Below are 21,141 nucleotides of genomic sequence, written 5' to 3' on the forward strand. Positions count from 1 at the left end.
TAGTTTAGTGAATGTATGTTACACCTGACATCATTGGCGTGAGTCTCCCTTCCATTTTTGACGTATTGCCTCCTTTGTTTTGATATGTTTTTGCTGGATTTATGCTTTGGGCACTGTGCCACTGCTAATCAGTGCCACAGTGCAGGTGTTCCCTATGTTAAAGTAATGTACTGATTGGTTATTCCATGATTGGGTTATTTGATTCACTAGTAGCAAAATATAGCACAAAGTTCCCCAGTAGGACTAGAAAGAAAGAGTGTGTGTGTATAGAGAAAGACAAGAGGGAAAGAAGAAAGGGAATATTCCCTCTTGGGAACTAGAACCCTCACACACCCAGCAAGCTAGGTGTCATGCTTCATCATATGGGTCCTGCTCCTCATCAGACTGGCACTGCAATGTCTGACGGGCACCCGCGAAGGGGCTCTTTAGCGGAGATCTTTTGTTCCAGCCATATGGTGCATGCGTGTGAGAGGGCAGAAAAAATGTGTAGTCGTGACTAAGTGGTGGTGATTAAAAAAGGTTAGTTAGTCCACAAGGATTTTTAATAACGTGGCTGACTCCCTTGGTTAAAATAGTGGGAGGGGAGATATACGCTACAAAGGTAAGTGGCGAAGATATCTGCAACCCTCTGTTTAGGTCGACATGTTTCTTGCTAATCTAGCAATTCCTCAGGACCTTGGTGTCTAGTACTACACAGTGAATTAAAAAACTTTTATACAACCTTTATTTTGTAGGTCTGTGATGGGCAGGCCAACTGGTCCTGCCTCAAGTGGTGCAACCTAGAGAAAGGGAGAACATGTAGGAAGGGTTGTCAGCATAATTCTCCTCTAGAAACTAGGTCCATTTCCCTATATGTAAAACACACACACACTAATTATTTACAAGACTCAGCCGAGTCAAAAACAAATGGAAGATTGGATCAAAAAGCGCTTACCCTAAGTGTGTCCCTAAGGTGCCCCGCAGTCTGCTCCTGTGGGACCTGCACAGAAGAGTCAGGGACCTAGAAAAAGTGGGGGGAGGGAGGGAGGGAAAGGAACAATTGATTTCCTTAAATGGGGGCCAGTATTTAATTGCTGGAAAAGAACATTCACAGTCGGGCTAAACTGGCCAATCCCGCTACTGATGACCAGTGTCCAGTTCTCAGAGCGGTAACTGTAGCAAAATTAGGCTTGCAGAGTGGATTCCGAAGGCACCGCCCCTCCTGTGTTGAGTGGTGATTGACAGGGAGAAACCCCGAGCCTCGCCGTGCCCCTCGAGTCTGCAACGTCAACAGGGAGTGGAGACGTGAGAGTGCGAGGGGAGGAAAAGCCCTTGTTCCCCTGTCAGAGTAACATCCACCAAAAGGAATGGCAAGGTACGGTACCCGTTTCCTGAATAAGCCCAAGTGCCCCAGATTAGCCTGTCTCAGACTCCACACAGGACCTCAGCACCTGACTGCACCAAAAACCACGAGTGTTTCTATGAAGCTCAACCCATTGGTGAGCCAACACCATTTCAAAGGAACTTACCCAAACGGCGTGCGGTCTCTGCCTGCAAACCTACCCCCACGTACAATCCGTGCGGGATCCGGAGCGACTGGTAGCGAGGTCGCCGTTGTGCTAGCATACTTGTACCCTGCGTCTCCAGACTCCGATGATTGCCATGGTGGGCGTGGTCGCGCACTCAGAACCCGCGCATGCGCAAAGGTTAGCAAAGAGAGCTGCAAGGATTGAGGGGATCAGGCGGGTATTTCTGTCGGCCATATTGGGTGAGTTGGCGGTATGGTATTCGCCCTGAGGCCTATTGAGCCCAAACGATCGTGACATCCTAATTGATCGTGAGATCGATAATTCAGTGTCATATGATTGAGTGCAGGGATATAGAGATATTGATTCCATAAACCTGAACGTAATTAAAGTCTAGGTAAGCAATAAGTTAATGGCTCGTGATGGTGGAGTCGGCGGAGTCCAATCTGGTCTGATCACATGACAAGGGGGGGATCGGGAGTGGGAAAGGCTGGTGCGGAGCTCGGCCAGAGGATGAGCCGAGGGTCTGGGTAAAAGGTAAAGTGCAGGTCACTGGAGTAATATAATTGCACGCAGATGGCCAAATTATGAGAATATGGGCCAGGGGTCAGGCAAGAGTAAGCTTGGTAAGTGTAGGTCACTAAAATAATCTGAGTACAAAAAGATGGTCTAATTGTGAATAGATGACCAAGGCACGGCGTCATTAAGACCCAGTGTATCCAGTTTGAGGCGATGAACCCACCTTTGTTCAATCCTGAACAAGCCTTCTTTGGTGATTCCTGGGTGGCATTCTAGAACCAGACAGCGGATACTGTCGGCTGTGTGTCCCATTTGTGTGTGGTGTTGATACAGTCTAGTATTGTTTTTTTGGCATCTTATGTTGCTTTTGTGTTCTTGAATGCGCAGTTTTATCTGTCTCATTGTCATCCCAATGTACTGTTGGTCACAGGGACAGGTGAGGAGGTAAATACACTTGGCGCTATTACAATTGGTATGCCTTTGCATTCGCCAGGTAAATGGATCTCTTTGATGACACTGGTTTGGGGGCACACTGTGCAAGCACCGCAAGGGAAATGGCCAACTACCGGAGGGAGGTCCCATAGGGTGCTCTGATTGTTTGTATTCTGTTTTTTTGGTCTTGTATGGACCAGAGCATCCTTCAAATTGGGTGTGCGTTTAAATGCAAATCTTGGGCGAGGAAAGCTCAACCCCCCGGAGTTAATGATATTCCAATGTCTGTTAATAGTCTTCTTAATGAAGGCAGCGTTTTTTGTGAATGTGGTCACGCAAGTGATCACATCCTCGGGGTCTTTCACTCTAGTCTCCAGTAGTGTTTCTCTGGGGTTGTTTGCCGCCCTTTTGTAGGAGTTTTTTATCAATCTAGTGGGATAGCCCCTGTCCTTCAGTTTGTGCTGTAGTGTAGCGGCTTCCTGTCTGAAGTCAGTGTTGGTGGTACAATTTCTGCGAACTCTCAGAAATTGACCAAACGGGAAATTGTCCCTCAAGGCTTTTGGATGGTAACTATTGTACAGAAGTAAGCTGTTTCTATCTGTGATCTTGCGGTAGAGTGTGGTGTTCAGACCAGCAGCCTCTAGATTGATCCTGAGATCTAGGAAAGGGATGGAGGTATCAGAGATAGTCCCTGTAAACTTGAGATAGGAATTTTGTCCATTAATCCAAGTACAGAAGGCCTCACATGACATACGATCTCCCCTCCAGAAAATCAGGATGTCGTCAATGAAGCGACGCCAGAGTGTTATATTGTCCAAGAAGGGGTTCTGTGGTGTTCTGATTATTCTCTCCTCAAATGTAGCCAAGTAAATACAGGCTAGACTAGGAGCAAAAGTTGAACCCATGGAAGTCCCTTGGATTTGATGGTACAATTGGGTCCCATATTGAAAGAAGTTCTCGGTGAGGGCTATGCTGGCGCATGCCATGATGAAGGAGATCGGGGTGGGGGAGGACCATTCTTCTTTACGGAGGGTGGCTTCTACAGCTTCAAGTGTGGCTTGTTGTGGAATATTAGTGTATAGTGCTTCCACATCTAATATTAGCAGTAGGTCGACACCCTCCCTCCCTTCAATATTATCTATCAAACGGAGTACATCCCTGGTGTCTTGGAGAAATGATGGAATTTTCTTGACTAGGGGTTGCAAGAAGGCATCACAAAATTTGGAGAGTGGTTCGAGTAGAGAGCCAATTCCGGAAACTATAGGTCTCCCTGGGACAGGTGACGTGCCCTTATGAATTTTTGGGAGAGTATAGCAGTAAGGTGTTACAGGTTCAGTGGTTAGAAGGAAAGCTGCCTCATTCTTTGTGATCCATTTGTTAGTCTCACCCTCCATGATAAGGCTAGTGATAGATGTCGTGAGTCTCTTCGTTGGATCTACAGTAAGGGGAAGGTAATGTGAGCGATTGGCCAATTGACGTTTGCACTCCACATCATAATCCTTACTATTCTGAATGACCGTGGCGCCCCCTTTGTCTGCCTGCTTGATGACAATGGAGGTGTCATTTCCTAGGGATTGGACAGCCTGTCTTTCCATTGTGGTTAGGTTGTTAAAACAATGTGTCTCAGGTTTATTTTCAAGGCTTTTTAGGACAGCTCCCTCAAAAGCCAACACTGCAGGTGGAATCATGTTATCCGTCGGGGTAAAAGTGGAGGGGTTCCGTAAGCCAGTGTCTGTCGTTTCAGTGTCTGGTCTATCTTGAAAAAAAAAAAAATAATAATAATAATAATAATAATAATTTGATTCACTGTCAGCCCCTAGTACAGTGCACCATGTGTGCCCAGGGCTTGTAAATCAAATGCTGCTGGTGGGCTTGCAGCACTGGTTGTGCCACCCACAGAAGCAGCTTGTAAAGTATGTCTCAGGCCTGCCATTGCAAGGCCTGTGTGTAGTCTGTGACTACCATGTCGACTTGGCCAAGAACACCCACTTGCCAGTCCTTAAACCTTCCCATTGCTTCATATTAGACACCCCTATAATAATAATAATAATAAAGGGGTTTGTAAAGCGCCTGGTGACGCCATCCCGGCGTATCCCCGCGCTATGGAGAGAAGTAGCAGGAACAGGAGCAGCCGACCTAGAGGGTGAACAAATGTGTTTTTAAAAGTTTCCTGAAAATTATTTCAGTCTTGGCTAACCTAATTTCAATAGGAAGGGTGTTCCATTGGTTGGCTGCCAACACACGAAAGGAGCGACCTCCCATTCTGGCCTTTTTTACACGAGGAACTTTAAGAAGACCCATACCCATAGAGCGAAGTGCTCTGTGGGGCAGATAAGGGATGGCTAGATCCTTCAAGTATTCAGGGGCTTTCACAGATGTTATCCTATAACAAATTAAAAGTGCTTTAAATAGGATCCTTTTCTTTATAGGAAGCCAGTGAAGGGCAGCCAAAGTAGGCTTGGATGCCGTTCTTTTGGGGAGTCTAAGAACTAACCGTGCTGCCGTGTTTTGAAGCACCTGGAGCCTTCTTAGGTTCTTCTCAGTTGTCCCTAGCAACAACACGTTAGCGTAGTCAATGCGGGATGTAACTAACGCTTGGGTCATGATGCGTCTAGCCTCTAGAGGCAGAAGGTATGCCTATGGGCAGGGCGCATTGTAAGTATAAGGTAGGACATGCTCTGATGTGTGTAGCATGTTCTAATAGTGAATTACAGCCATTTTCGATTTTCACTATTGAAGGCTACCTGTTCCCATAGGCCAGAATGGGCAGTTAAGATTGTTACATTCTTACAACCCTAACTGGCTCAGGGAACATGGTAGAAATTCGAATTTAGTATGCCTGAACTCAGAGTAATAAAATACATCTTTTTAGTAAAGTTTATTTTGATATCCTGTGTTTGCAAATACCACTTTTAGAAAGTAGGTATTTGCTTGCCTAACCATTTGAGCCTGCCTCTGCTGAGTTGTGTATTTCTTGTCTGGGTTTGTGTGTGACAGGGCTGGGGAATTCCAGGAGACAGGCTGGGGCAGCCCAGTGGTGAATAGGGAGATCAACATCCAGGTGGGAGGGAGGAGTGCCCCAGGGACCTGAATAGGGCTGGGCCTTCCCTCTAAAATGCTGGCTCCACCCCCTGTGGCTTGTCTGATGTCTCTGCCCTGCACTGTGTAAGGAGAGGAGGAATCATTTCAACAGAGTGCTCCAGAGCTGTATCTTCCCTCCTCTGTGCTGGCTCCACCTCCTGTGGGGAGGCTGATGTCTCTGCCCTGCACAATGAAAGGAAGAAGAGAGTCATGTCAACAAAGTGCTCAGGAACTGATTTGAACTAGGCAGAGGCCTCTCTGCCTTCAGAGAACAAAGGATTTTGGGGTATAAATATTGGGACCCAGTCCCACAAACTTTAGATCACTTCAGGAACAGGAAACCTTTCTGCCAAGGAGAAGAACCAAGGAAGCTGCAGGTGTTTGGACTACCCCTCTGCCAGTGTGCTGTTTGCTAGGTTGGCAGTGGTTGCTTCATTGCCAAGGGAAAGGAGAAGAAACGTTTAATGACTTTAATTTATCTACAGAATATTCTCCAAGGGTTTGAACTGTGCTTGCCCCCTGCTGAAGTCTCAGGGCCAAAAGATTTCACCTCCAGCTCGCTTCTGAATTTCCTTGCTGGGAATTCTGACTCCAGTCACTTGCGTGCCGCTGGGGGCTGGAAGGGCGACGCATCGAGAAGAAGCGTGTCGCCGCCGCAGCTGAAATCATCGCAACGCCGGGGAAGCAAGCCTTTGCTGCATCTCCATGGAAGCGTGTGTTCATCGAAGTTGCCTGCTGTCGCATCACCGGAGAAGCGTGACGCCATCGAGAGAGTAGCCATCGCATCACCGGAGAAGCGTGTCACAGGGCCTGTCACGGCTCCAAAGTACAGAGTCGTAGCAAGGCTGCCAGGGCGTCATCGCATCGCCGCATCTAGGGCGCCATCTTCTCGCATCGCAACTGGACCATCGCATCGCATTAAGGCGCCATCTTGCGCACCGCAACGGGCCCGCAGGCCGAGAATCTACGCATCACCTCCGCACCGATAAGGCTCACAACGAGTTCCCTATTCTGCGCAAGCATTGAGGAAGGATGCAACCGTTACCCCGGGTCACGGAACCGACGCATATCCCATTCTGCGAGTCTTTTTGTTTACTTGTGTTACGCATCCAGGTACTTTGTTGAGAACTTTGTCGCATCTACCATCAACTTGAACTAAGAGACTTTAATCATCTTTTAAACAACCTTAAGTGTAGTATTGTGGATTTTTGTTGTTTGTGATCTTGTGTTTAAGTCTATATAAAGAATACTTATTTTTATAAAAACCTGTGTTGTGTCCATCTGTAGTGTTATCACTGTATTACTATGTATATTCACAAATGCTTAACACACTGCCTCTGAGATAAGCCTGTCTGCTCGTGCCAAGCTACCAAGGGTGTGAGCAGGGGTTATTAAGGAGTGTAATCCCCTTATACTGACTTAGAAGTAAGGGTCCCTATTTGGACAAACGTGAATACCATTGCCAACTAGAGACCCCCAGTTCTAACAATGTGTTATCATGTGCCTGAAGTGGCTGTAATTTAGTTTATGTAGCAGTGGCGGTTTCTCTATTAGGGCGTTGGGGCTCCGCCCCAGGTATTTTTTACATTCGGGATTTAGATAAACATTAATTTAATTTTATTAAATAAGCATGTAAAAAAAGAAAACGGGGCACTGCCTGAGTGAGTCAGCAGCAGCAATCAATCTACCGCACTATACCGCCGCAGGTCTGCTGTGCGCTGTCACCGTCACAATGACTAATTGCTCCTTTGCTCCCTGGTGGCCGGGCCCAAAACAGCATGCTATGTGTTTGCCGGGCGACAACATCACAGCCCTGAAGGTTGCGACGTCATCGGCTCGTCATAGACATAGCTGGAAGGCCCAGTCTCCACCCCCTGATGGCGTGGAAGTTAAGTTAGCCCCGGGCGTTTAAAATGCAAGCCCGGGATCGCTAACGCTTCACGTCCATCAGAGAGTGGAGGAGAGTTTGTCACAGTGTCACCTCCCCTTTCCCCCTCGTCACAGGGCGTGGTGGGGTGTGACGAGGGAGAAAGGGTGTGTTTGCCAAGGGCAGTCGAGTCTGCGCAGGCTCATCTTACTGCTTCCCGCGTTTTTGGAGTGGCACTTTTTACAAGGCAGGGTCCAGGCAGACTGCATCGTTGATCCTAGGAGGCAGGTGACTGACTGTCCCGAAGCAGCATCGTCATGGGACTCGTGCGTCATGCACCCGTGAGTTACTTCCTTGCTGACTATTTTATGCATGCAGTGTCAGTTTGAGGCAGATTACGTGTAATAGCTGTAGGCTCCATTCTTGTATTTTGTTTGCATTATGCATTTTTAAATCTTACTATTACAATGTGTGCGGTTTTTAATTTTTTTTTATTTCATTTTGTACATTTCTTTGTCTTCACCGATGGTTTAGGCAAAGTGTGGAATGTGTTTCTCCACCTGTAGTCAGTTCCGTCTATGACGTGGGTGGTGACCATAGCTTTCTGAAACCCTCTCTACCTTTAATATGGAAGGTTTTTCGATCTGGATTTTGAGAACTGGGGCGCCTCTCAGAGATGCAGTAAGTTAATGAACGATAGTTACTTCAACCGCTCAATGCGGATCATGCCTTTGCAGGACTGGTGCTGGGTGGTTAATGCTTCACGGCTTGAAGGAGTGGTGCTGGTGCAGGCTCTGGATTGGTGCAGGACTAGATGAATTATTGTAGTACCAGAGATACAGACAGGGCTGAGCAGATGTTTTCGATATCTGTTTATTTCATTTTACATTTTAATCAATTCCCCAAGTGTTGCTGCCACAAGGGCCGTACCTGACATTACCAGTGCTTAATTTCATTAAAAAATAAAATAAAAGGAGCGCACTTCCTGTTTTGATTCTACATCATGCCTTTCTTCTACAACCCTACCCATGCCGTTTCTTTATCTCAACCTTACACATTATTTTTTCACTCTGCGTTCTCCACTTGTCACTGTTTTCCCTTTTAGTCATTGTCCTTCTGTACCCCCTTTGGGCCTTTCTCTCTTGCTCAACGTCAGTCTGACGAAGAAAAATAAGTAAGGCAAGCAAAAGGATTGGTGTGAGATAGATGGAACAATAGAAAAACTATCCTAAAAAAAGATTATGTTACAACTGTACAATGTAAATATCACACAATTCAAGGATGATGAACAGCTAAGAGCTGTATACTCATTTAACAAATCATTTCTATTCAGTTCTGTAGGATATATGCTTAAAAGCCAGAATTTTGTTTGTGAAGAGATGCTATAATGCGCTTTTATAAAAAAAATTATAATAGCAAGAAAAAACAAGCATTAGAAATGCAATCGGGCTCGGATTTATTTGAGTTTGAGCTAATGGCATTGTAAATGCCAATGTCTTTTTGCCATGTGTTATGGAGTGTGTGCATGTGGTGTGTAGTGGAAGTATCTTGGTTGAATTGTAATTTCACCAATGGTGGCATGCTGTGCTTTATATGAATATGTTTAAAAGTAAAGTGTACCATACTGCGATTGCTTGGTGGAAAAGTGCACTGCCGGTTGGAGGTGTGTGTGCCTGGTGGAAGGGTGCACTGACGGCTGGTGGGTGTGTGCTTGGTAAAAGCGTGCACAGATGGATGATGGTTGTTGGTGTTTGTGCATGGTGAAAGCATTCATTGACGGCTGGGGGTGTGTTGTTGTGTGTGTTGTTTTCTGTGTGCTGGTGAGTGTGTGGTGGTGAGTCTGTGGGGGTGAGCCTGGGGAGTGAGTGTGGTGGTGAGTGTGTTGTGTTGAGTGGTGACAAGTGTGTGGTGTTGAGAGACTGAGGTGTGTGGTTTGTGTGTGCGTTATGTGTGTGTGGTGTATGTGTGTGTGGTGTTTTCTGCACACTCACACACTGCCCCTACACATTCACACACTGCTCACCCGCACACTCCCAATGTCACCCTGCATAGTCACACACTGTTTACCCTGCACACTCATTCTGCACACTCACACAATGTGCACCCTGACACACTGTCTCTGCAGTCACTCTGCACTCACTGTCACTCTGCACTCACTGTCACTCTGCACTCACTGTCACTCTGCACTCACTGCCACTCTGCACTCTACAGTCACTCTGCACTCACTGTCACTCTGCACTCACTGTCACTCTGCACTCACTGTCACTCTGCACTCACTGTCACTCTGCACTCACTGTCACTCTGCACTCACTGTCACTCTGCACTCACTGCCACTCTGCACTCACTGTCACTCTGCACTCACTCTGCACTCACTGTCACTCTGCACTCACTGTCACTCTGCACTCACTGTCACTCTGCACTCACTGTCACTCTGCACTCACTGTCACTCTGCACTCACTGTCACTCTGCACTCACTCTGCACTCACTCTGCACTCACTCTGCACTCACTCTGCACTCACTGTCAGTCTGCACTCACTCTACAGTCACTCTGCACTCACTGTCAGTCTGCACTCACTGTCACTCTGCACTCACTGTCACTCTGCACTCACTGTCACTCTGCACTCACTGTCACTCTGCACTCACTGCCACTCTGCACTCACTGCCACTCTGCACTCACTGCCACTCTGCACTCACTGCCACTCTGCACTCACTGCCACTCTGCACTCACTGCCACTCTGCACTCACTGTCACTCTGCACTCACTGTCACTCTGCACTCACTGTCACTCTGCACTCACTCTGCACTCACTCTGCACTCACTCTACACTCACTCTGCACTCACTGTCAGTCTGCACTCACTCTGCACTCACTCTACAGTCACTCTGCACTCACTGTCAGTCTGCACTCACTGCCACTCTGCACTCACTGCCACTCTGCACTCACTGCCACTCTGCACTCTCTGCACTCACTCTGCACTCACTCTGCACTCACTCTGCACTCACTCTGCACTCACTCTGCACTCACTCTGCACTCACTCTGCACTCACTCTGCACTCACTGTCACTCTGCACTCACTGTCACTCTGCACTCAGTCTGCACTCACTGTCACTCTGCACTCAGTCTGCACTCGCTGTCACTCTGCACTCAGTCTGCACTCACTGCCACTCTGCACTCTCAAACTGCACTCTAAAAATGCACTCTCAATCTGCACTCTCAATCTGCACTCTGCACTCTCAAACTGCACTCTCAAACTGCACTCTCAAACTGCAATCTGCACTCTGCACTCTGATTCTGCACTCTGATTCTGCACTCTCAAACTGCACTCTCAAACTGCAACCTCAATCTGCACTCTCAATCTGCACTCTCATACTGCACTCTCAAACTGCACTCTCAAACTGCACTCTCAAACTGCACTCTCAATCTGCACTCTCAACTCTCAAACTGCACTCTCAACTCTCAAACTGCACTCTCACACTGCACTCTCACACTGCACTCCCACACTGCACTCCCACACTGCACTCTCAAACTGCACTCTCAAACTGCACTCTCAAACTGCACTCTCAAACTGCACTCTCAACTCTCAATCTCCACTCTGCACTCTCAAACTGCACTCTGCACTCTCAAACACCACTCTCAAACTGCACTCTCAAACTGCACTCTCAAACTGCACTCTCAAACTGCACTCTCAACTCTCAAACTGCACTCACAACTCTCATGCTGCACTCTGTAACTGCACTCTCAACTCTGAAACTGCCCTCTCAACTCTCAAACTGCACTCTCAACTCTCAAACTGCACTCTCAACTCTCAAACTGCACTCTCAACTCTCAAACTGCACTCTCAACTCTCAAACTGCACTCTCAACTTTCAATGTGCACTCTCAACGTGCACTCTCAACTCTCAATCTGCAAACTGCACTCTCAATCTGCACTCTCAAACTGCACTCTCAATCTGCACTCTGCACTCTCAAACTGCACTCAAACTGCACTCTCAAACTGCTCTCAAACTGCACTCTCAAACTGCACTCTCAAACTGCACTCTCAAACTGCACTCTGATTCTGCACTCTGATTCTGCACTCTCAAACTGCACTCTGCACTCTCAATCTGCACTCTCAACTCTCAAACTGCACTCTCAAACTGCAGTCTCAACTCTCAAACTGCATTTACAAGTTGTGAAATGAATTCTTTGGCAGACTGTTCTAAAAACGACATAATCAAAGTATGTGTTCCGAGTTGCTAGACTTGGGGAGTTCTACAAACTTTCCTACCAATGTTCTTTACTTTATAAAAAATAAAAACAATAAAACTTAGCACACTTCCTCTTTTGCCATCGCGCAAACGCTGCAACTAGCAGGATACCTAGATTCCATTCGGGGTTTCTCCCAGAGCTCGGAAGAATAGAATTTAAGTCAAGAACGGAAATCTACTTCTGCTGCTCCGCCTTTCAGCACGACGGTCAATATACAGTCCCCAATGTTGATAAGGCGCGAGCATCTGTATCAGCCCCACGCAGCCCTCGTGACACGCTTTGCCAGGCGCGTCTTACAAGCGCAGCTGTGGGCAGTCAATTTTCTCGCAAACACCAATCCCATTAGGAAAAACAATACCAATAAAAACCCCAAACGAAGGTCCGTAACTGCAAGCAAACAGTTACCTCACCTTTCGTTGTGTCAACAACTGACGGGCTCCTTGAATCATTCCTTTAAAACTCTGCTTGCTGTCTGAAGGAAGTAACAAGGCGCATTATTCAGAGAGAACAAAACTGTTGGAAATTCGTGTGTGGAAAAAAGTTGACGCAGGCGGTATGGGAAAATACAAACAATACAGCAGCCTGTCAGACTATGCTGAAGTTCAACACCACTGCAGGACTCTGCCCAGAAAGCAAACAGTTCTAAAAGGCGCTGCCTGCCAGCTTGCTATTCATTACCTCAGCTCCGAAAACAAAAGCTGCTGCAAAGAAACACATTATAAACTCGAGAGAACAATTCCATTCACACCGGCCACGGACCATTCCAGAAAAAAAATGAAACTGAGATTAAAAGAACAGCCCATGACAGAACGTCAGACTCTTGTTCTTGAACTAATGAAGCCCTTTCCCGGCCTGGCATGGAGCAGCTGCGCGCTGAGCGCTGCTGAATGGTGAACGCGCCCGGCCATCTGGATTCACTTACGGAGGCACCCTGACAGCTCCTAATTATAATTAATGTACTTCTTTGCGCGCACACGAACGAAAAATGCCCAACATGGCGGACGAAAACTACATTTACCCTATCACTTCAAGGCTATTAAAACGACACCACAACGAAGACGAATCACTGGCCAGATGACATAACACACTAAGGAATGTGTGGAATTTGTCACGCCAAAGCCCTAGGAGATACTTTTTTTTTTTCTTTAACATTAGGATCTCGAAACTCCTCCCACTTACGTGGGCGGAGGCCGAGCCCTAAAAAGGTATGAGCGTCTCCAGCAGTGAGACTAGACCTCAATGCATCATCTCACTACCTCTAGCACATTGTGTGCAAATTCGACTCATTAAGACAATTGTTTCAAGGACTGACAATCCCAATCTGAGGTATTGTGTTCAATGCATCATCTGGAGGATAATATTTAGGGGGCAGAGCTAGCATGTGATCTGGCAATGTGAAGACCCGTCTGTGCACAATCTGAGGTCACCCAGGTAGTATTGTGTCTGGTTTAGAGAGCCCATCTGGGGTACTGTATACGTAATGTGTTGATGGGGTCAGATTGAACTACAGGCAGGTCCACTGGAATTATGCAATTGTGCGGCCTCAATGGTTTTCCAATAATTATAGATCTGCTGCATTTGCCACCTAATCCATTATCTGCAGCATAATATGCAGATTTTAACACACAAAAAAATGTATAACTCAAAAGGTTCAAATGTTACTAAACATGCAGCTAGACACGTTGGTGTGCACTAGAAGGGTCTTTGAAAAGGTTTACTAGTTACATTGTGGCTGCTTTTTTCTATATTTGGGTGTTAAACTGGTACTAATGAGGTGCAACCAATTCCCAGACAATGTTAACAAGTTTGAAAATGATAAAATAATGAAGTGATGCTATCACTAAATGTGCCGCACTATGCAGTATGATTTGCCATTTCTGCATAATTCCAGTTGCCCTGTCATGGCAATCAGGCAGTGCCCTATGGGCTAGTCTGACAGATCAGTGGGTAAGTCTGTTTTTGGCTCTTGGTGGGCCTGTTTTCTGGTCTGCTTTGTCGGAATTTCTGTTAATTTCCCTGATATTGCAACAAACACTGCCAGCAGCATGTACAAATCTATGCAGTCTTCTATACCTAGCAAAACATGTATTTCGGTGCATCTTTACAAGTTCACAACTGCCCCAATTAATGAACACTGGCCTCTTTTTTTAGCTATTAATTAACTAACAAGGGGCCATTTTTATAATGACACTCGGAACCAGTGGTCGAAGTGCATTAACCATAGTATGGGAACTGTGATGCACCACTGTGTGGGGGCGTGGTAAAAAAAATGTAACTTTTTTGGTCTTTCACCTGCCGGTAACTGCATATAAAGTAACACACAGCTTAAATGAAAATTAAATACAAGTAAGTTAATGCACTGCACCAGAAAGCCACAGAATTGATCCTGGTAGGTGCAGTGTAGAATAAGGACTTGTGTATGTTTAGTGCTACAAGGTACCAGGCTGTGACAGTAAACACTATGACTATGCGTAATAACTGGTAGCAATCGTATGATCGTCAACCAAACTTCAGAGCTCATCCAGGATACATTTATCATTTGCTTTCCGGTCACGTTTCGTTCAGATTTTACAATGAGATAAGATAAACAAGACTGCAAATCTCTGAATGCCAAGCAAAACATCGGTCATGAATACGCTAGTCGCATATGGGCCATCAAACCCTGACATGCTCATAAACTAGGGATATTTTTGCCTTCACGGAAGACATGTTTACAGAGATCTCGCCAGCTCACTATTCCCCGCGTGGTGAGGTAGCAAGTACTCATTTGCTGCACATCGAGCACTGGACTTGTCTCGTCAACACACATCGTGCCTTTAGCACACAATTTTACCTGCAGCACATTCCGCCTTTCGCCAGCTGAGCAGTCTGCTGCTATGGCTTCACTGGATAACGTCGCCTAGCTCAGAACACCACGACTCCTATGCTCTCTGGATCAGTGTGGACACAGTGAACATGCATGCATTGGAGCCACCCGGCCTTGCTGCACGCTGCGTCATAAGCGTGCGTCTCCCGTGAGGGCGTCAAATACTGACGTCATTGGGAGAGGCTGTAGGTTGCCAATCATCGAGCAGCAAGCCCAATTGGTTGAAAGTCCCGTTGTCACACTGTTGGAAGTCCCTCTCCTCCTCTAAGCGATCAACCCAGGTCCTGTACTTCAGAGATTTGAAGCCCGTGAATGTACGTCCCGCTACCCCAGATTCTGCGGAGCATATTTAAGTCGTGATTCAAAATAATTTATTAACAGCTCGCTCAGAAGACAATAGCAAGGTAAAGCTGTCAGGGTAACAAAGCAGTCTTTTGAGTGCTAACCGTGGACAAGGGACCTTTTACCTACTCGGGATAAAGCGTTTTTCCCTACTGTTTGGGCTCAATGTTTTACCTATTTTTAGTTCACGGAATTTGGATTGTGCCCACCACGGGATTAGTTAAGTTTAGGTTTAAGGATTTTAGTTCACGAATCGCCAGTGCCTTTCCCAGTCAGTACAGCTTTCTCGCCGTATATCCACACTATCCGGTGTGTAAGGAACAGCAACCAGAGTTTAAGTTTCAAGATCTTATTGAATTAGTGCAGCCGGTGCGGGGAGCTTTTACTGTTTTCCTACTTTCCAGAATCCTGTTAAAGCCGTATTACACTACACAGCCATCTCTGCCAAAGCTATTTCAGAAATGCTGCTTTCGTCTTGAAGTAGAGCTAAAGAGCGCCTCTAATATATTTAGTTAGTAAATCGAGTCTAAGCAAAGCCAGCAAGTATTGGTCTACGGTTACCACCAGTAGTTAAGGAAGAAAAAAAGAAAATAAAAGCGGCCGGTAAAGGATCCCTTTGAAGTGGCCGTGAAAGTGAAAGCAATTAGGGGGGAGGAGAATTGAGGCCAGTGCGCACTGCGCACGCTGGGAAAGCCTGTGGGAGGGAGGCTGATGGCTTTGATGTGGGGAAATACGCGTGCTTGTGTTCACGTGAACTGTTTGAAATCCGCCCAATGGTTTGAGAACTTTTTTGCCTCCTAGAATTCTCGACTATCCATTCCTTGCGGAATGGGATAGGCGAGACCTAGAAAGGGGCACAGACCACGTACAGGCAGCGGGGGAAGACAGACAACAGCAGTCACAGACACAACAATGAAAATACAGGCAATACAATAAAAGCAATAAAACGTTGAAAGGCACATGTGTATAGGTTGCTGTTACTTGGCAGGCAGGTAAAAATAGAGGCAGCCAGGATCAGCAGTAGGGTTTTCGTGCTGCTGTCTGATTGCTCACTTTCCACAAGCCCTTGGGTACCACTAAATAATACACTGCTGTATGCATACATGTCCATGTCAATAGACCCAATTCAGGCTGTCTCCCTCTTGAAATTGCCTCTGCTTCAAAAGGCATTTTTAAAAAGAAATGTAAATTGTACAAATTGCTTGGGGGTCCCCAGCTTCCTGTAGTGATTCAGTGGGGGTGCCCAGGTGTCAAAAGTTTGGGAACCACTGGTCTACAGTAATAGTGAGGTCGGTGTGGATATAAGAGAGTGTAATTGATTGGTGATGTCTGCATGTTAAACTGGATTTGCAAATATCCCATTGGGACTCGCAGAATTATAGAGCGAGGGGGGGGAATGGCCAAAACTTATCTCTGATGCACTCCACTTGCAATCCTGTTCTATACACTATTATCTGTATCTGCTCAACGCTGAACCACTCTATCGGGATTTGCTTTTCTGTGTGGTTTTTGGTGCTGCTGCCTGTGTTGGTGACTTGAGAAACGGGCGAACTTGGTGCTGCTTTGTTCCCAGTTCCAGAAAGGGGGGCTTTAGAAGACAACCCCTATAATTATCAGTTGTTGTTCCCCCCTTCTAACATCCATATGAATCTGCAGGGCAAAGCTCGTAGAAGATGAGCAGAGTATGCTTCGTTCCTTTGTAGCTTTGAGCCTGTTTTTTTGTCAGAGGATGTCAACGACGTTCAGTGCTGCAGCACTTATGTTCATGGCAGGACTATTTATGTAAGCAAATTTTCTGTCTCTAAATTGTGCATTTGTGAAAATCCCGTCATCAAGTAAGGCATTGCGGGATAAACTGCTGTGATGCTGAGCCACAACTCACTTGATTGACCTAGTTAGTGAATTTCATTGGGGAATTTATGTCGCATGGATTTATTTCTCATTTTAGGTGATTGTAAGAGTGCTTATATGATATGATTGGCTTCCTGCAATTGTGTCCTTATGCCTCCGTGTGACACTGATTTTATGATCCTTATCCATTTTCCAGTGCCTGTTTTGTATTTGTATGGTAGGTTGATTGCAAAATGTCATGAAAAAAGGCAAGCTCTCTGTTAGTGTCTGTTCCCCCAGGCCCCAGCCATGAATACAATGTGCAGCTGCTCCAGGATCAGATGTGATAGCTAAGCTAAGGGGCGCTGGGCTCAGGTCTAAGCATGATTGATGCGATTGTTTCCCTGTCTGAAAAAAAAACTTGGGCCCATCGGACAATTGTGTGCTGCGCTGGCATGTGGCCACCTCTGCGCCCCTTCTGGCATTCTCACCGGGGCCTGGCCTTGTCTCCAGCTCTAACATATCACTGTATCAGACATCTCAGATATTTATTTGTGAACCATTAAAACCTGCGATAGTTGCAGGTTTTCAGGCGAACTACTGAAAATCTTTTGTGAATTATGATAGTGAATTATTATTATTATTCCTCATGTACAGAAGCATTCGGGCATGCACAATTGTACACAGAAGAGGCATGCTTTAGCATGAATTTTTTCCCTACTTTCCTCAACAAGGATTTTTTTTCTTTTGGCGGTGGAAATCATTTTACTAGACACACTTCGCAAAGCTGTTTAGGTTTGTAAGACACTTATTTGCAAGGGGAAAAGTCGGTTTTAGAAAAACATATGATCTGTTCTAATGGTAATGGCGGCACTTGTGTATATTACAAATGAATCTACCCATTTTTAAAAGCAATTTCACTGCCGCCATCTATGAAATGGAATTCACAGTACCTAGTATTTTTCTTGGCTTTGCTTGAAGTTGTTTATTTTAAAAATTAGCAATGAGGTAGTGAGCAGATATTGATCCAGAGTTAAAGATGAACCTTCTGCATAAGAAAGGGTTTTTATTAGTGTCTTTATGTACTTGAAAGCAATCTAAGTCATTCTTCCTGTGAGACATTTAGTGGTAGTAAGCGCTATATAAATGCAATTACAATTATAAATACTTTACTGGAGGTTATGTAATTACTTATACAAGTTTTCTAAAGTACTGGTTAACCAGACACTTTAGCAGTGATGTACAAAGTATTTAAATTTAAAGTATATAAAGCATACTTCTTGTACTTTTAAACCTTCTCTACATAAAGAATTTGGTCATCTTCCTGCTCCTAAGTAATAATTTTTTAAAGGATTTTACCATGATTGTTTAAATGTAAATCTAAATAAAACATTCTACATTACTGTTCGGACAATTAGCTTTTGGGTGATGGATATTTACATTTCGTATTTCAACTGTAAAGCTATCCAGCTCAAAGTTTGGTTGACAGTCTATAAGACAGAATTATTTTTTTCTTCAAATGAATATTTCAATCTGTAGCTAATTATATCATATGAAGATTTCATTCACCTCCTGTGTACTTGGCTTTGAACAAATGATTACTAAAGGAAACAGACAAGCACAGGTAGGGAAAACATTTTATGTGTTGCCTGTATATATTTTATCTATGTATGCTTATGAACACTAACCAATATGATATTCATTTCTATGTGGAAAAAGTAGGCATTTTACTCTGATGGGCCATCTTGAATGCCACTTTATCTCACGTAGGCACTGGCTCAGTAGACAGATCCAACCTATTTATGCAACATTGTTAAAATTAATTGTGGTTTATTGCAATTTAGAATGGTTTATTCATGAGGCCTTGGAACTGATGATAGTTTGAGGGGAGGCAGTGGCCTGTTTCTGTTAAGCACAGTGGCTTCCGAAAGTCTTGAAAATCCACCATTTGCCTACTAATTTTTCAAAATTTTCTCGTGGGGGGAAACCCCCCTGAACCCTCCCTAGGTGGTTCGTGCTCGCTCGCTGCGCTCGCTCGCACGGTGTGCTCCACCAATATTTTAACGCCTCACCACTTTCAAATGTCACCGGCCGCCACTGTTATGTAGTTCAATTGAGGACAATCTGTTGAGAATACAACCCATAAAGGGCGTTAACTGACACTGTAAAGATTTTGGGTTAAAATTTGCTGATATAACATAGTTCATTCCCTCAGTCTGTTAAAACATTTTAGCCTCTGTGGCCCTATCGACTGCTCGTGAGGCCATTTTACCTTTCCTCTGCTGGCTGTGATTGATAATATTTTTCCTTCGACTGGACAGGAGGATCAAACCAGTTCACAAATTCCCCTAGATCCTAGAGTAGGACTAACAATAACTGCAGAAGTTTGTGAAGAGTTAGAAGAACAAGCTGACTGTCCACCATATTTTGCCTTTGAAAAAGCTTCTAATACAGGCTATCAGGGAGAAACCCGGGCACAAACAACTTGTCTTTGAGTCTGCCAGAGGTTTTATCAAAGTCCGGCTGAACTGTAATAGAGAGTCGTTCTTCAACAAAGCTAATTTCTTGGTCCATGGCATTCGTCAAAAAACATAATATGGGGCCAGATGTAGGACACCAAATACCGGTCGGTAACGGCCGATTTCAGATAAAGGCGATGGCATAGTTCTACAGAAAAGAGAAGCCTATATGGAAGAAATGTTCAAGCTTTCAATGCTCACGTTTTTGCCTGTGATCTCTTTTTCCTTTTCTATTGTACGCTAAATGTGTGTTGATTCTTTTTGGGTTCCCTTGTTTGTTAAATATAAGCTGGATTTACGAGGGCCTTAATTGCGCATTAGTCTCTCTACCTCCTGGCGGCAAAGACACATGGGGAATGTGGTCTCTGGCCTCTGCCGTCCCCGATGGAGCAGAATCAGGTCGCGTCCCATGCTGGGTGATTCACAAGCACCTTAAGTGTGCGTTGGTCTTCCCAACTCCTGGCGGCAAAGACTCCTCTGGAATGTAGTATCCAGGCCCCACTACCCCCCATGGAGCAGGATAAGGTCGTGGCCTGTGATGCGGGAGTCCTGGGCACCTTAAGTGGGCATTGGTCTCCCCACCTCCGGAAGGCAAAGGTTCATTTGGAATAAAGTCTCCGGCCCCCACAGCCCGAGATGGAGTAAAATCAGGTTGTGCCCCCTTAGTACCAATTAATGGCATGCGCCTTGTGTGAAGACAACAAAATGTCTCAAACTGAGAAAATTACAAATACCATCAGTTAAACATCAAGATGACATACCATGCATGGAAACAATGTAGAACATTCACGATCACAAGGCTAAAATGCAAAATAGAGAGTAAAACCAACCCCGTGGTGGCTCACTGACAGACCAGTGCTAAACCGTGAGGGAAAGCCATGAGTGTAAATAACGTTTAATTTGTGCTTTACTGCTTGATTTCGCATTGTTTTTTCCAAGTGGTAAAAACGAGCACTTCGCATCATAACACCACTATCTCATGATCCTGACATTTTTTACCGGTGTATTTTTCTGGTGTTAATGAGGCACGGATTTTGCTTGCCCTTGTGTGGTTTTATCATGACACCAGTGCGGGTACACAGTTTCTCATAGATCGGTCTGCAGCTAAACTCACAATGCACATAAATGCTAATATGAGCAGAAAATCAGGCTTCTGGAACTTTAAATGGACCCCAAGGAGTAATATGGTTGACATGGTACATCAATTTCCCTTTTACATCGCAAACTATCATGTTTTTGGTGTTTAGAGTTGAATCCATTTTTTTATTAAAAAAGGGACGTATTTGAAACTGAGAAAAACGTTTGAGAAGTTGACTACTTTATGCAACACCTTATATTAACAATCTTCTAGTAGTTTTTTTATCACACTAAAATCTTTGAATTCATACTATATCTCGGGATTAAGTAACAAAAATGCAAATTTTTGCTTTGGGTGCTGCTGATGTGGATTTGAAAACGATTTGATTTTAGCATGTAAAGCAAGTATATAATAAAGTATAATTTAATGCAGCTATCACAGTCCACTGATCATAGGCCAGTGTCAGCAGACCGAGAAAGGAAAACTTAAGTACAGACAAAATAACAAGTTAAATTATTCCCAATCGTTTTTCAGATGAAATTTCTACATATTTTGCAGCATGTCTTTGAACACCAAACAAGTGCTCCAATATAAAAGCCACAAAGACCTCGTTATTGCTAATATTTTCATCCGAAATGCTTTCAAAAATGTTAGGGGGTGTTGCAGCACCACCCTAGTTCCAGCGCCCCCTTGCCCTCCATCCCCACCCTTCCCACCCTCCCCACCCTCCATGATCCCTGCTACTGGCAGTCACCCAGAACTAACCCTCATTTCTGCATTGTGTCCCCCGTCTCAACTTTTAACAGTGTTCCACTGCTTCGGGAAACTATGCTCTCATACAAGAAATACCACAAAACA

At 45.1% G+C, this 21,141-nt stretch overlaps 1 protein-coding gene across 3 annotated transcripts in view; it reads right to left on the bottom strand.

Moving 5' to 3' along the window:
- Positions 1-21,141, bottom strand: part of CFAP20DC (CFAP20 domain containing) — a 1,807,766-nt gene that overhangs the window by 1,278,054 nt on the left and 508,571 nt on the right. The gene's annotated exons all lie outside the window — the stretch shown is intronic.

This window comes from Lissotriton helveticus, chromosome 9, assembly GCF_964261635.1.
Source record: "Lissotriton helveticus chromosome 9, aLisHel1.1, whole genome shotgun sequence".
Classification (NCBI taxonomy): Eukaryota; Metazoa; Chordata; class Amphibia; order Caudata; family Salamandridae; genus Lissotriton; species Lissotriton helveticus.